Source organism: Diadema antillarum, unplaced genomic scaffold (genome assembly GCF_040938485.1).
Source record: "Diadema antillarum isolate AM-2024a unplaced genomic scaffold, OU_Dant_1.0 seq00000157_RagTag, whole genome shotgun sequence".
In the NCBI taxonomy this organism is placed as follows: Eukaryota; Metazoa; Echinodermata; class Echinoidea; order Diadematoida; family Diadematidae; genus Diadema; species Diadema antillarum.
This window is the reverse complement of record NW_027271229.1, coordinates 588,409-602,278: the sequence shown is the minus strand read 5'-3', so window position 1 is coordinate 602,278 and position 13,870 is coordinate 588,409. Positions and strand designations below refer to the sequence as shown.

Below are 13,870 nucleotides of genomic sequence, written 5' to 3'. Positions count from 1 at the left end.
GGACTGACATTTTTTTTTTTCGATATAGATGGAAAAGAGTCTGTATTGTAGGGTAGTGTAGTGACTCCTTTGGCAAATCAATCCTATTTTACTTGGTATTGACACATCTTTATTTGTTACTTCAGTCCTGCAAAGTCAGCATTATGAAATTCAATGTATAAACGAAAGAATAGGTAAATGAACGCTTTTCATGCAGTGACAAAAGTATGGAAATCAAGTGCAATGCGTTTTTCCCCCGTTATCCGGTTGTGCTTTACACATTCTTTTCTTTACTAATGATACAATGTTTCTCTCAGACAAGTTTCATTGTTGAATTTTGCCATGAAACAAACATTGCTCAAGCAGGGGGGGGGGGGGGGGAGAGAAAGGGAGGGAGGCAGAGCGAGATTGAACGTGAGGTCAGTGTGGGCTCCCTTAATGCGGTAACGTTGTGCAGATGGCGCTGTACTATTCACAGGATTTTTTTTTTCTTTTAATAGGAAGGGTGAAGAAAAATGATTTCGCTACCAAAACACAGACACACAGACACACATATATGTGTGGGGTTAACAAACAAAGACTTTAGCAAATTCAATTCAATTTATTTCATTTCATTTATAATAAATGGAAGAACTAAGCTAAATTAATGATTTATGTTATTGTTGGCTTCAAATAAGCAAATGCATTTTTTTTTATTCAAATAGAAAAGTAATCGTTTTGCTAAGTATAAATAAATGACATTATAATTATAATAGATAAACAGGTAGATATTTTTTGAGTGATTTAGATGTTTGCATGCAGTGGACGTACGAGAGTGCACGGACCTCGGTTTCAATGTACCACTCGTTCACTCAGTGTGTATGTGTGTGTGTGTTCATTGTACCCATATGATGCAAATACATAGCTTATATCAGGAGATTTGATCTTTACAGCAAATTAGTTTTAAAAACAACCAACGACGTCACTGGCTGTACTCTAGCTATTTCACGTCTTAAAGGAGCGTATAAGGCCTAAATACTAATCATAATAAATAAATTATAAACCGGTAAACCTCTTTTTGGTAAGATGCTCGGAATCATGAGGGTTTTTTTTTTCTCGTACAGTACGCTTTATATTGAAATCTTGGAATCCCAAAAACACTGCACGCTACTTGTGCGACTTCACAATGCTAATGCGGCACAATGAATCCTTCTTTTACGATAAAATAGAATAGAGTAAAGATACTAAGGGATAGTGTGACGGAGAATGACACTGGACGACTCCTTGTGCCAAAATGTGATAGGTATTTGTGATCACTTCCTCGCTGGCAAAGACCACAAAAAGCAAGGCGGTGGAGTAGTAATTTGCATTTGTAAGTCACAACTCATTATTTGAATCTACACGGAAGCAATATAGGCCTACAGGTACCTTAACGCGAAGACTACTCAGGTGTCTATGACTATACGAGGACATCAAGTCACACAGTAACAATGATACACCTTCCTATCATCTGTCAAACGGTTTATTTTCTCCAGGCTTTACATTGTTTCATACTGCTGTCATTGACGATTATTCATAGAGAATGTTACCTTTGCTACAAGAATCCCCTGCCGCATAGCATCGCTCAATAATCTAACTCAATACTAGACGTTGTGATTTTTGTTTGTTCGTTTGTTTGTTTTTCTTTTAAGTGATGAATCCTTCTTATTTACGCTAGAAACTGGTTATTATTCTTTCGATGTGTTCCATTGCGAAGATCGTAACAAACACACAACTTAGTGGATTCTATTTCGTTGTCAGCTTCGAAAGAGTATAAGTTCACTAATTTAAAACATATTGTAACGTGTATAACACCCCTACAATGTTTTGTTTTTTGCGTGTTCAAATATTTCTACTTGCGATTATGACACCATTCATCAATCTCTCTTTTTTATTTCCACATTTCGATTCCGTTATTTTCTTCAGATTGAAGATCTGGACTTACATCTTGATGATGATGATATCCTAAAGCTCTCCTCGGTGGGAGAAGACTTTGCCCAATGGGTGTGTACTATGCCACGTCTTTCCAAGTTCAGACTGGTATGCGCCTACTTGACCGATAGTTTCCTCTCAACAGCCGCCACCTTATCATCATCATGTCAGGTATGTACATGTAGTATTTGAATATAATTGATATCAGTGATGCAGTGTTGGGAGAGGACTGATTTTTTTTTCGATTTAGATGAAAAAGAGTCGGTATTGTAGGGTGGTGTAGTGACTCCTTTCAAATAGCGAATAAATCCTATTTTACTTGATATTGACATAACTTTGTTTGTAACTCCAGTCCTCCAAACTGAGCATTATGAAATTCAATGTAAAAACGAAAGAATAGGTATACACGCTTTTCATGCAGCGACAAATGTATGGAAATCACGTTATATGCTTTTCTTCCGTTATCCGTCTGGGCTTTACACATTCTTTTCTTTACTAACGATACAAAGTTTCTCTCCGACAAGTTTCATTGTGGGATTTTTGCAATGAAACAAACATTGCACAAGCAGGGAGAGAGGGGGAAGGAGATAAAGAGAGAGCGAGAGAAAGATAAAGAGGGAGAGAGAGAGGGGGAGAGAGAGAGAGAGAGAGAGATTGAAAGGGAGGTCCCTAATGGGGTCACGTTGTGCAGATGGCGCTGTACTATTCCCAGGAAGTAAACATTGTACACAATATGTTTTTTTTTTCTTTTAATAGGAAGGGATATTAAGGCAAAGGCTACCTTTACTGAAACACAGACACACAGACACACATACATGTGTCCGGTTTACAAACATTGACTCGGCAAATTCAATTCAATTCAGTTCAATTCATTCATAATAAAGAAAGAACTACACAAAACTAATGATGGTATGTTATTTTTGGCTTGAAATAAACAAATGTATTTTTTTGTTACTCAAATAAAGAAAGATCCTTACTGCAAATTAGTTTTTAAAACAACCAGCGACGTCACTTGCTGTAGCTATCTCACGTCTAAATGAGTGTATAAGGCCTATTAAAACAATTATCATATAGACCGGGAAAAATCGTTTTGATAAGATGCTCGGGATTATGATTTTTTTTTTCTCTCGTGTATTGAAACCTTGCAATCCCAAAGACTGGACGCTACGTCTGCGTCTACGCAATGTTTGTGCCTCATAATAAATCCAACTTTTAGGATAAGATGGAAAAGAGTGAAGATACTTTAAAACATTTTAACCTAGAATGACACTGGACGACTCTGTGTGCGAAAATGTGATAGGTGTTTGTGATCACTTCCTCGCTGTCAAAGACCGCAAAAAGCAAGGCGGTGGAGCAGTAATTTGCGTTTGTAAGTCACAATTCATTATTTCAATCTATACGGAAGCAATACACCTTAACGCGAAGGCTACTCAGGTGTCAATGACTCTACGAGGACGTCGAGTCATACAATAGCAATGATATGCCTTTCTACCACCTGTCAATTAGTATATTCTCTCCAGGCTTTACATTGTTAAATTTGTCATGCTGCTGTCATTGACGATTAGTCATAGAAAATGTTATCTTTCCTACAAGAATCCCATGTCGCATAGCATCGCTCAATAATGTAACTCAATACTAGACGTTGTGATTTTTGTTTGTTCGTTTGTTTGTTTTTTCTTTTAAGTGGTGAATCCTTCTTACTTACGCTAAAAAAACCCGGTTATTATTATTTCTATGTGTTTCATTGCGAAGATCGTAACAAATACACAACTTAGTGGATTCTATTTCGCTGTCAGCTTCCAAAGAGTATAAGTTCACTAATTTGTAACAGATAGTAACGTGTATAACACCTTTACAATGACATTTTTTTTTTGCGTGTTCAAATATTTCTTCTTGCGACTTTCACATCATTCATTAATTCTTCTTTTTTTATTGCCACATTTCGATTCCGTTATTCTCTTCAGATTGAAGATCTAAACTTACGTCTTGATGATGATGATATCCTAAAGCTCTCCTCGGTGGGAGAAGACTTTGCCCAATGGGCGTGTTGTTATGCCACGTCTTTCCAAGTTCAGACTGGAATGCGCCTACTTGACCGATAGTTTCCTCTCAACAGCCGTCACCTTATCATCATCATGTCAGGTATGTACATGTAGTATTTGAATATAATTGATATGAGTGATGCAGTGTTGGGAGAGGACGGATTTTTTTTTCGATATAGATGAAAAAGAGTCTGTATTGTAGGGTAGTGTAGTGACTCCTTTAGCGAATCAATTCTATTTTACTTGATATTGACATAACTTTATTTGTAACTCCAGTCCTCCAAAGTCAGCATTATGAAATTCACTGTATAAACGAAAGAATAGGTATGAACGCTTTTCATGCAGTGACAAATGTATGAAAATCAAGTGCTATGCGTTTTTTTCGTTATCCGGTTGTGCTTCACACGTTCTTTTCTTTACTGACGATACAATGTTTCTCCCAGACAAGTTTTATAGTGAGGGGATGGGGGGGGGGGGGGGGGGGGGGGCTAATGCAGCACAATGAATCATTCTTTTACGATAAAATGGAATAGAGTAAAGATACTAAAAGATATTCTGACCGAGAATGACACCGGACGAAAATGTGACAGGTATTTTTTAATCACTTCTTCTCTGGCAAATACCGTAAAAAGCAAGGCGATGGAGCAGTAATTTGCAATTCGTAAGTCACAACTCATTATTTGAATCTAGACGGAAACAATATACCGTAACGCGAAGGCTACTCAGATTTCTATGACTCTACGAGAACGTCGAGTCATACAGTAACAATGATACATCTACCTATCATCTGTCAAACGGTTAATTCTATCCAGGCTTTACATTGTCTCATGCTGACGTCATTGACGATTAGTCATAGAGAATGTTATCTTTGCTACAAGAATCCCATATCGCATAGCATTGCTACATAATATAACTCAATACTAGAAGTTATGATTTTTGTTTGTTTGTTTGATGTTTTTTTTTTCTTTTAACCCGTTCCTTACTCGAACTTGGTGGCCTGTGTATAAAGCCTATTAGGATATCAGAATTCAGTACGGAATAGACTAAGTGATGAATCCTTCTTATTTACGCCAGAAACTGATTATTATTATTTCGATGTGTTCCACTGCGAAGATCGTAACAAATGCACAACTTTAGTGGATTCTATTTCGTTGTCAGATTCCAAAGAGTATAAGTTCACTAATTTGTTACCGATAGTAACGTGTATAACACCTTTACAATGACATTTTTTTTTTGCGTGTTCAAATATTTCTTCTTGCGACTTTCACATCATTCATTAATTCTTCTTTTTTTATTGCCACATTTCGATTCCGTTATTTTCTTCAGATTGAAGATCTGTGCTTACGTCTTGATGGTGATGATATCCTAAAGCTCTCCTCGGTGGGAGAAGACTTTGCCCAATGGGTGTGTACTATGCCACGTCTTTCCAAGTTCAGACTGGAATGCGCCTACATGACCGATAGTTTCTTCTCAACAGCCGCCTCCTTAGCATCATCATGTCAGGTATGTACATGTAGTATTTGAATGTAATTGATATGAGTGATGCAGTGTTGGGAGAGGAATAATATTTTTTTTTCGATATATTATATGAAAAAGAGTCTGTATTGTAGGGTAGTGTAGCGACTCCTTTAGCAAATCAATCCTATTTTATTTGATATTGACATAACTTTATTTGTATCTCCAGTCCTCCAAAGTCAGCGTTATGAAATTCAACGTATAAACGAAAGAATAGGTATGAACGCTTTTCATGCAGTGACAAAAATATGGAAATCAAGTGCAATGCGTTTTTCCCCCGTTATCCGGTTGTGCTTTACACATTCTTTTCTTTACTAATGATACAATGTTTCTCTCAGACAAGTCTCATTGTGGAATTTTTTGCCATGAGACAAACGTTGCACAAGCAGTGGGGGGGGGGGGGGGGGGAGAAAGGGAGGGAGGGAGAGGGAGATTGAAAGTGAGGTCAGAAAGGGCTCCCTTAATGCGGTAACGTTGTGCAGGTGGCGCTGTGCTATTCCTAGGATTTTTTTTTTCTTTTAATAGGACGGTAGAAGAAAAATGATATCGTTACTAAAACACAGACACACAGACAAACATACACAAGTGTCGGGTTAAGAAACAAAGACTTTAGCAAATTCAGTTCAATTTATTTCATTTCAATTTCATTTACAATAAATGCAAAAAAATAAACAAAACTAATTAATGATTCATATTAATGTTGGCTTCAAATAAGGAAATGTATTTCTTTTATTCAAATTGAAAAATAATCGTTTTGTTAAGTATATATAAATGACATAATTATAATAGATAAACAGGCAGATATTTTTTGAGTGATTTAAATCTTTGCATGCAGTAGACGTACGAGAGTGTACGGACCTCGGTTCCAATGTACCATTTGTTTACAAAATGTCAAAGTGTGTGTGTGTGTGTGTGTGTGTGTGTGTGTGTGTGTGTGTGTGTTGTGTATAAGTTCATTGTGCCCATATGGTGCAAATAAAGAGCTTATGTCAGGAGCTTTGATCTTTACAGCAAATTTGCTTTAAAAACAACGCAACGACGTCACTGGCTGTAGCTAGGCCTATTTCTCGTCTTAATGGAGCGTATAAGGCCTAAATAATAATCATAATATATTAGAGACCGGTAAAACTCTTTTTATTAAGATGCTCGGGATCATGAGTTTTGTTTCTCGTACAGTACACTGTATATTGAAATCTTGGAATCCCAAACTACGTGTGCGACTTCACAATGCTAATGCGGTACAATTAATCCTTCATTTACAATGAAATGGAATAGAGTAAAGATACTAAAAGATATTCTAACCGAGAATGACACTGGAGGACTCTTTGTGCGAAAATGTGAGGTGTTTGTGATCACTTCCTCGCTGGCAAATACCGCAAAAAGCAAGGCGGTGGAGCAGTAATTTGCATTCGAAAATCACAACTCATTATTTAAATCTAGACGGAAGCAATATATACCATAACGCGAATGCTCCTCATGTGTCTATGACTCTACGAGGACGTCCAGTCATACAGTAACAATGATACACCTTCCTGCCATCAGTTCTGTCAAACGGTTTATTCTCTCCAGGCTTTACATTGTTTTATGCTGCTTTCATTGACGATTAGTCATAGAGAATGTTACCATTGCTGCAAGAATTCCATTTAACATAGCATTGCTCAATAATGTAACTCAATACTAGACGACGTAATTTTTGTTTGTTCGTTTGTTTGTTTGTTTGTTTTTCGTGTAGGTAATGAATCTTCATTTACGCTAGAACCTGATAATTATTATTTCGATGTTTTTCATCTCGAAGATCGTAACAAATAAACAACTTAGTGGATTTTATGTCCCTGTCTGCTTCCATAGAATATAACTTAACTAATTTGTAACATAGTAACGTTTATGATACTTTACCAATGCTCAGAAAATTCCGAAAGAGAGAGAGAGAGAGAGAGAGAGAGAGAGAGAGAGAGAGAGAGAACATCAAAAATGGACGAAGGAAAATGGGTCGGGAGAGTTTAAAAATTTGTGACTGATTCATTTTTCTTTTTCTGTTACAGATCAGCAAATTAGAAATATGTTGTTATATGCCAGCGGGGCAATTCTTCTCAAAGTCAGCAGCAGGAAACTTGGTTGAATTTCTGTGTCATCTGCCCCATCTTACATCTGCAAGTCTCGAAGGGTTGAACCTGCCTAGGGCATTCTTCGAGAAAATTGCCTCACAGGCTTCGCGCTGTACAGTAAGAATCAGTCATTACCATCTGTTCAACACTGTCGTGTTCAAAATGGGAGGAGGAGGGGGGGGGGAGCATCTATTACCTTGACCGCGATATTTCGATTTATTACACCATGCAGATATGTCATTCCGGTGGCACTGATTTACTAAATCCACCAATCCCATTGATGAAATATAATCACATGCTACTCCAATTCCTATGTAAGATGTTGTCAAGTTTGAAAAGAAAAAATAAAGTCAACGCCTCAAGCACTGGCATTTTAATGATGTATAATCTCAATCCGTATCGACGCTCGACAATCCATTGAAGTTTGGTAGAAGAAAATCTATCATAATGAACACTTCTTTGTAACGAAGGTTTGGTTCAACTTCATGAAATTCTTTCGTGTTTTTAATGCAACTGATTGACGTAAATAACCACGAAATTGATCAGTGTTTAAGTAGTAGCCATGATAACAAAAAAGAAAAGCATGGGCGTACGTGCTCGAGCAGGATTCGAACCTACGAATTCTGAATGATTACACAGTACCCGCAGCATGCTATAAGGATTAGAACCAACACTTGCTGTGGGGCGAAAGCTCAGTAGTCTAGTGAAGATGACGCCTGTTCGGAGATATTTACGTCGATGTAGGGCAATTTATCACTTAGTTGCATTTAAGGTGGATGTGTTATTCCATGTTGGTAAGAACACGTGATTAGAATATTCAGTATGCTACCATGAAACGATTTCCTTTAGATGATAACAGAAATCTATCTATCTATCTATATGAAGAGCATGCTTCAAAAGGCGTTAAATCCATGGAAAACCATGATGGATTTAGCTCCTTTTTGAAGCAAGCTCTCTATATTTCTTTCTCTCTCTCTTTCTCTCTCTCTCTCTCTCTCTCTCTCTCTCCATGATGTTGTAAATGTTGAGATTTGATGCATATCATTTTATCGACTTGAAACGGCGGAACTTGTTTCAGGTAGAAGGGATATTTTGGTGTTGATTATTGTTGACCAATGTGCCTACAGAATGGTAGCATTTAAGTAAACGTCTTGTATTATTCTTACAATGCATTTCATAGACGCTGTCTGTTAAGCAATCAAACAGAAAATGCAAGCATACGAGGGTGTACATAATAAGGGATATAAATACTTTCTCCTCCCACACGAAGGTGATTTTACACTTTCAGACTTAAAATTCAGCGATGTGGTGCAAACTTTTGGTGCAATACTTGGAATTTTTCTAGCTCCCCCCCCCCAAAAAAAAACAAACAAAAAACAATAACAAATGGAAATATTTTTTTTTTTTTCAGTGAAGTTTTGATAGCAAAATTACGGCATTTTAGCTCTTATTCCTCGTGTGCATCATGTGTGTGTATGCACAAAGTCTAATGAGGTAGAGGGGAGGGTGTGCCCCATCCCGCTCGACGGAGCTTTTGCGTTTTTAAAATTGAAATAAAGCGATGTGAAGCACATTTTTTTTGTGATATTTGGTAATTTGTCATTCCGCAAAAGAGGGGACCAATCAATGGAAAGGTGGCAAGATACCCCTCCCATATTCGAGGGAGTTTTTTTTTTTCATTTTTAAAACTGAAATTCAACAATCTGGCGCACACTTCTGTTGAAACATCTGGAAATTTGTCAATCAGAGGAGTACAAAACTGTGGAAGGAGACATAGCAGGATGATGCGGGAGCTGATGATTCCTTTTTCTCTCCTACATAGGGGAATTTTGTACTTTGTGATTGCAGTTAAACGTTTTGGTGCACAGATTTTGTTGCATATATTTGGAAAATTGAAAGTATAGCCATAATCTACTTGTTTGCACGGGGAGGGGGGGGGGGGAGCAAACAGGGAGAAAGCTTTGGAGAGTGCTATCCCTATATCCCAACCCTTCCCGTACGAGGAAGCTTTTGCCTTTTTTAAGTTGAAATTGAAATATCTCGTATACACATATTTGATGAAATATTTGAGAAATGATTAAAAAAAAAAAACGTGATCGGGGAACTGGAAGGTTGATTAAAAGGTGATATTCCTCTTGTAAATGAGGAAACTATTGATATTTCGGAATGCAAGTGATACGTTCTGTGCACTCATAATTATTCAGAATCTTAAGGTGAGGGCGACGGCATCCATTAATCCCCCCCCCCCCTTGTTGCGCCGGTGCTTGACGGGAACTTTATGTAAGGGCGAAATCTTTCGAAATTCAAATTCCTCGATTTTTCCCCCTTGCCCTGCTTTCCTTTTTTTCACGAACCAAAAGTCGGGGGGGGGGGGTGCAGCCCCCAGCCCCCGTCCCCCCCCCCCGGTTCCGCGGCCTTTGCATCAAAAGTTATATATTGATATAACGTATGAGCCTTTTTTCTCAATCTGTTCATCATGCTACAGGTGGAGTGCATCATCATAGATGACGAGCCGCTAAGTGAGCTGGTGGGTGACTAGGTGGAGGCACAGAGGTATACATATTGTTTCTTTTAATCTCATCAATTATTATACCTTATGAACTACCATTTACTCAGCTGGACCAACAGAAATGAAAAAAAAAAAAATCAAATCAAACGCTCGGTTAAAAAAAAAAGACTGCACACAATATTAAACCGTTTCATCTAGCAACCTCTATATGAGACAATTTCTTGCATTCTATTTTTCATAGCCATATTTTTCTCAGCAAAGACTTTGTGCTGTCTCATGCTTTGATGACGCCCTGATGTTTGGCACTAGTATACGTCTTGAAGATTCTGTCAAATAAATTGATCTTTAATTATTGCATACATGCGGTCCGCCGATTTTTATTCACAACTTAATTTTTGACATTATTAATGTCTGCCAGATTGCACGAAGACAAGTATCTAGGTTTGGCCCGTGGCTTTCTATGCATCATCGAGATTTTCATGTCAGGACACACCTTTAGAGGCAACTTCGAAAATGTTTCAAACTTAAGTCACAGTAGGTACGAACATGACATAGGAAATACGGGCGACTTCAAAAGTGAATCATTGCAAATCGTTACCAAACACGTGCTGAAGCGGTAGTCGGCCAAATAAAAATAGTTTTTATCTAACTGTATACGAGTTGTTTACTTTTCCCAGTCGATTCAGACAGTATATTCTTTGTATTGTACTTTCATTTTTTCCCGGATAATTTATGAAATTTAGATTCATTTCGATTTGCAGTCTTAACCCAGTACAATTAATCATTGTTTTATAATTATATGATTACGGTAATGGTGATCAGTGAAGGAAAAAAAGAAAAAAAGTAAAGGTGAGAAAAAATGGAGAAAATGGTAAAAAATGCATCATCGTTACGTTCTATGCTTTTACATTAGATATATCCGTATCATTAAAAAAGAAGTATACACTGATGCATAGGTCTACAATTTTTAACGACATAATGTCAGTAACTCCAGAAGAGAAAAACAAAATCAGTAAACATAAAGACATAATACACCTCAGTAAAATAAATTTGTTCCATTCCAACAATACCGAGTACTAGTAAATTCTTAGTATGAATTGGAAGAGATGCATTAAACAGTATAAAAGGACGGGCATAAAACATTTCAATCACTTGTGTAAGATGATGGTTTGGAAACATTCACATCTAGCAATATCTACTTTCGGAAATGACGTAGGTTACCCAAAAACGATGTATTGACCCCAACTCCCATGTCGTTGCTGAAAACGTTCACTTTCTGAGATCTTCGCGACATGCGCTGCTGCCTGCGCAAAATGTAAATGGAGTTAGCCTTCTTATTTTTGGGCTTTCAGATTTGCGCAAAAATAGGTTGCTAACTTCAGTTTCAGATATTACAGGCAGTGTAAACAGTGAATGGCAAGCTATTTTGTGCGACGACTTGCAACATCGCATATTTGCGTAAATTGTGCAGTGCGAAGTTCCATAGGCAAAGTTAGTGAACTTTAAAGATAATCATCACGCAGGTTGCGAATCAACACTACCAAAACTGACAATAAGAGTTCATGGTATCCGAGTTATCTTATGTGAATCAGACCAATATTGAATAGTCATCTATAAATATCTGACAAAACTTCGCCATTCTATGCAATCTCCTCTCACGCTTCAATTATAGTTCAATCAGGGACGGAAATCGCTCAGAAGGCGACAACAGCCACAAAACTGGCCAGGTTTATCATGCTTATTGGCAAGAAATCTCACATTCTTCGGATGAATCTGAAACAAACAGGAACGGAAGCATGTTACTATTCATGGAGTTGGCTTCGTGAGAGGACCAGAAAAAAAAAGCCGACGGACACATGCAAGAGAACGAAGATAACAAACCCAGAGGACAAAGTCATTGCTGGAGAGAATGATGTATTAACTAAAGATAATCGTCATAGAAAAGGGTCACAAAGTTATTAGACATTGATAGACAAGCCACCGAAGGAAGGGAGTGGGGCGAAGAAGCGGAGAAAGGAAGTGAGGGAAGGAAGAGGATGACAACATGGACCAGAACGAAAGGACGCTAGAGGGAAGACATTGAGGCAGCATTCGAGTCTGAAAACAAAAGCAAGAAGGGGCAATAATCGGTACGAAGGGAGGACGGGACGTATAACACTGTATAGTGAAACATGGGGGGGGGGGATATCATTCTAGTCATGATAGTGTGGAATCCACGTGCTGGTCGAAGTCCTTGGGACAGGCAGTTTTCTCCCGTCATATCGAAATTTCTTTGTAACTGAACAAATAAACAATACAAAAAAAAATGGAGAGGATAATGTATCATAGTCAATTGATTGACATGTTAATTAAGATTTATACTTCAATTATGATACATTTCGTAGCTAGACGGTTTGACATGCGTTGCTGAAGAATTTGTAATTGAGCTGCCCATAATGCATGTATATAGAACAGGTGTTGTATAATTCACGAATATTGGGTGTACAGTATGTATTAAAGAATGTTCATTGTAAGGATATTCCCTTGTAGTTCTCGAAAAGTGCATACAAGGTGTCTTGGAACGGGACTCTTCATTATCATTCTACAGCTCATAGAATGTTATCGCCTTTTGTCTCCCTCGTTATGTATTATTTTAATGTAGACTCTGCGTTTCGAAATGTCATAGATATTGCTTTCTTTAGGACGAGCTTCTAGTCCTGCTTCTGGATTAGACTATTTTTTTGTGACTGGATGAACATTACTATAATGAGACAGTAAATTTGACTCAACTCGAATGAACCCAATCAAATCTACATGATTCACGGAACTCTACACTCAGGCAGGAGAGTAATATCATGTATCCTGCCGTCTGCATGAACAGTGGAATTTGGGTTATACCATGATCGAGAAATTGTATTGGGTTGGTACTTTTATCGCTCAAAGAAATTGAGTTTGGGCCTCGCTCGATAAGTGAAATTAGGTTTGCAACCTGCTAGAGAAAAGTTGGGTTTGAGCCTTGCTCGACAAATGAAAGTAGATTTAGACCATGCTTGAGCAGTGCATTTGAATTGTACCTTGCCAGGAAGTCAGATTGGGTTTACAGTGTGGCTGAGAAGTGAACTTGGGTATAATACTCATTTTAGTCAGTGAACCTATATTTCATTTCAATTCGAGTAATATCCAACTCGGGTCGCCCACTTGCTTCATCGACCATCTGGATAATTATTTTCCTCGTCAAAATTGTTTTTGGTATCCGTTCAATCATGAACATTTCATTATTGCAGTTAGGGTACACCATTCCGATGAAAACACTGTAATCAAATACATTCAGAGTCATAACGCGTTGCTAAATTAAGCTTTGGAAAAATACACAATCTTAGTAATATTTCAGTATTGCAGTTACGGTACACCATTCCCATGAAAATACTGTAATACAAACTGAGTCATGCGTTCGTGAATTCTAATGACTGGGACGTCGATGTTTCTGGAATTTAGCGTTGCTGTGAATAGTGCGATGTTTTTTTATTTAAAAAAATGTACAGGAAATGAATGTTGGTATAGATGTTTTCATATGCGTGTGTATGTGTGTTATTTTACAATTCCACGCAATCGAGATAGCCAGTATAGGACTTTTATCAAATGCTAAATTTGCAGTATCTGTCATTTTGTTGCTACAATCGTATTCCCGAATGAAGCGTTGTCTCTCTTCAATGTATTTCCGAAATTCCTTCATTTTCCTTTTCTTCTGCACATTCAAAAACACACTGTATAGCTACAGCTGTACTTTCCGA

General features: G+C 37.6%; 1 long non-coding RNA gene across 2 annotated transcripts; it reads left to right on the top strand.

Moving 5' to 3' along the window:
* The first annotated feature begins 1,505 nt into the window (after positions 1-1,505).
* LOC139727879 (uncharacterized) lies at positions 1,506-12,408 on the top strand. Of its 2 annotated transcripts, XR_011710773.1 has the most exons (4): positions 1,506-2,100; positions 3,894-4,071; positions 10,077-10,144; positions 11,773-12,408. It is a non-coding gene; the product is annotated as an uncharacterized lncRNA (long non-coding RNA). The 2 variants fall into 2 exon arrangements; XR_011710774.1 differs by lacking the exons at positions 1,506-2,100; positions 3,894-4,071 and adding an exon at positions 5,939-7,708.
* Positions 12,409-13,870: the final 1,462 nt, after the last annotated feature.